The following is a 2,500-nucleotide window of genomic DNA, read 5'->3' as shown; positions in this document are numbered from 1 at the left end:
TCTTTTCAACTTTCCCTTACGGTACTTGTTGACTATCGGTCTCGTGCCAGTATTTAGCCTTAGATGGAGTTTACCACCCACTTTGGGCTGCATTCACAAGCAACCCGACTCCGAGAAGACTCGATCCCAACGAGCCGGGGGCCGCTACCGGCCTCACACCGTCCTCAGGCTAAGCCTCGATCAGAAGGACTTGGGCCCCGGAGCGTCGTCAGAGAAAGAGGTCTTCTATACGCCACATTTCCCACGCCCGCCAGGCGAGCGGGATTCGGCGCTGGGCTGTTCCCTCTTCACTCGCAGTTACTAGGGGAATCCTTGTTAGTTTCTTTTCCTCCGCTTAGTAATATGCTTAAATTCAGCGGGTGTCACGTCTGATCTGAGGTCGTAGGCAGAATGGTGAGCGATCGCGTGCGTGCGTTTCTCAACATCGGATGGCCCCCGCCCAGACTTAAACGCAGCACCAAAAGCTCCAGGCCGGCCGGTATATCTCGCAACTTACTGACAACGGCACCTCGTACTCAACCCTCGGGGGGGGGGGCGCTCACCAGGCCAGGGGTTAGTAACGAGCGGATGTGCACGCGTGTCGACGTCGGGCTTGCGACCGGGCTCGGCTCATAACTGTTCCGGAGTGCCGATAAGGGAGGTGCCGAAGACAAAGAGCGTGGGCGCGGTGCTGGTTTGAACTGCACGAGGGCAGGAGAGAAAAGCGAGCAGCCCACGGGAAGCAAGCGTGGAAAGGACCCGAGACTAGCAGCAGCTAGAAGGCGTGGCAAGAGTTTGGAGCACGTGCAACCGGGGTGGGGGAGTTGGTTCGAAAAGCAGGCAGCAGAGACCAGGGGGACAGGACCGTGCGGCACTGACTAGGTGCACCCTCAGATGTAGGCGAGCTTGCCGGAGGCACAGCGGGAGGCATGCGTGTGGAAGGAGACAGGGCTCCAGCACAACACGCAGCACCGCAGGGACTCCATGGCAAAACTGCACAAACACCGAATGAGGGCACGCAAAGCCAGCGAGGCAGCACGGCAAGCCCACAGTCAACTACGTCAAGCTCTCCTCCTCCTCCTCCTCGTCCAGAACCACTAAACCACGTCGACCACTGGCAACAGCCATCGAGACCGAACCACACGGTTTGCGTCCACCGACATGCCACACCGAGTCTCTCTCTCTCTATGCCGATTCACCAGGCATCGTTCCCATCTCTGCTCTGCACACTCCACAGAGAGTCAACTCTGCCCTCCACGATCCATTCGGAGGCTAACGGCCCGGCAGCAAGCAGTCCCAGCACTGACGCAGTCGTTCGTTTGCAACCCACTGACAGCCGTCTGGGAAAAGCAGAGGCTGGCCGAGACCAGTGCCGGCGCGCCCGGAGGCCCACGCCGGACTGCCCCCCATCGCGATTAAATGGAGGGACAGAGGTCGAACTCTCCCAAAGGCGGAGTAAACTCCAGGTCTGCACTTAGGGGACGAAGAGGAGCAAAGGAACCTCTGCGACAAAACCCCAGCCGCGCTCCCGCCGGCAAAGGCGAGTGCGATTGATTGTCAAGCGACCCTCAGACAGGCGTAGCCCCGGGAGGAACCCGGGGCCGCAAAGTGCGTTCAAAGTGTCGATGATCAATGTGTCCTGCAATTCACATTAATTCTCGCAGCTAGCTGCGTTCTTCATCGACGCACGAGCCGAGTGATCCACCGCTAAGAGTTGTCTCAGGTTTTCGGTCCGTCCCTCGCGCGAGGGGTCGAACCCGGAACGTGCGAACGCTCCCCCGCCCTCCCCAATGGGGTGTGGGGGGTGGGAGAGCCCCAGCCTGGCACGGCCCTTCGGATTTCAGTCGAACAATCACAATGACCAAAGAAAGGTTTTCACGCGGCCAACGTGGTCAGGGCGCTCGCGAGGCGAAGCGCGTCAGCTCGTCCGACGCCGGAGCCCAACCGTGCCGACGCGCACCACGGACAACAGAGGCAGGGTCTCTGCCGCCACCGAGGCCGGGAGGACGAGGAGAGAGAGAGAGCGAACGCGGACGGACTGAGTGGGGTACAAGGCCGACAGGATGAGCCCGCTGCGGGGAAACAAATCCTGCCTCCGCGGCCAGGTACATTCTCTCGAACGTCACGGCTGCCATCTCAAGCTCGACACCGGCAACGGACACGCGAGTCTTTAAACCGCCGCTCCGCCAAAAGCACCAGCTCGCGGGGCCGGAGGGGGAGTCGTGTAGGTACCCTGTACCGGTAAAGGGAGGGTGACTAGAGCGACCAAAGTGTCCCCACGGTGGGAAAGAAAACCGGGCCTGCATCACCGGATCAGTCCCTGCAGAGCTCACAGTGGCCGGTTGACGAGGTCCCGACGGCGGGCCGCCGGGCAGCACCCAAGCCCGCAGAAGCTCCCTTCAATTCGACTGCGGTTGTAATGCTGCAAGACGGTGGCAAGTCCATAGGAAGGCGGGTGCTTCTACGGTCGCCGGTCCCGGACGAGAGCTGGGTGGCCCGTCAGTGACAGCGTAAAGACGAG

At 61.0% G+C, this 2,500-nt stretch overlaps 2 non-coding genes across 2 annotated transcripts in view; both read right to left on the bottom strand.

Annotated features, from left to right (window-relative positions):
* Positions 1-382, bottom strand: part of LOC137366655 (28S ribosomal RNA) — a 3,757-nt gene extending 3,375 nt beyond the window's left edge. Inside the window, exon 1 of the ribosomal RNA XR_010973515.1 lies at positions 1-382. This exon is cut by the window's left edge and continues 3,375 nt beyond it. This is a non-coding gene — a ribosomal RNA (28S ribosomal RNA).
* A 1,159-nt stretch (positions 383-1,541) lies between these two features.
* On the bottom strand, positions 1,542-1,695 carry LOC137366653 (5.8S ribosomal RNA). Its single transcript, XR_010973513.1, has one exon. It is a non-coding gene; the product is annotated as a 5.8S ribosomal RNA (ribosomal RNA).
* Positions 1,696-2,500: the final 805 nt, after the last annotated feature.

Source organism: Heterodontus francisci, unplaced genomic scaffold (genome assembly GCF_036365525.1).
Source record: "Heterodontus francisci isolate sHetFra1 unplaced genomic scaffold, sHetFra1.hap1 HAP1_SCAFFOLD_1824, whole genome shotgun sequence".
Classification (NCBI taxonomy): domain Eukaryota; kingdom Metazoa; phylum Chordata; class Chondrichthyes; order Heterodontiformes; family Heterodontidae; genus Heterodontus; species Heterodontus francisci.
The sequence above is the reverse complement of the archived record's forward strand: the minus strand, read 5'-3'. Positions and strand labels throughout refer to the sequence as shown.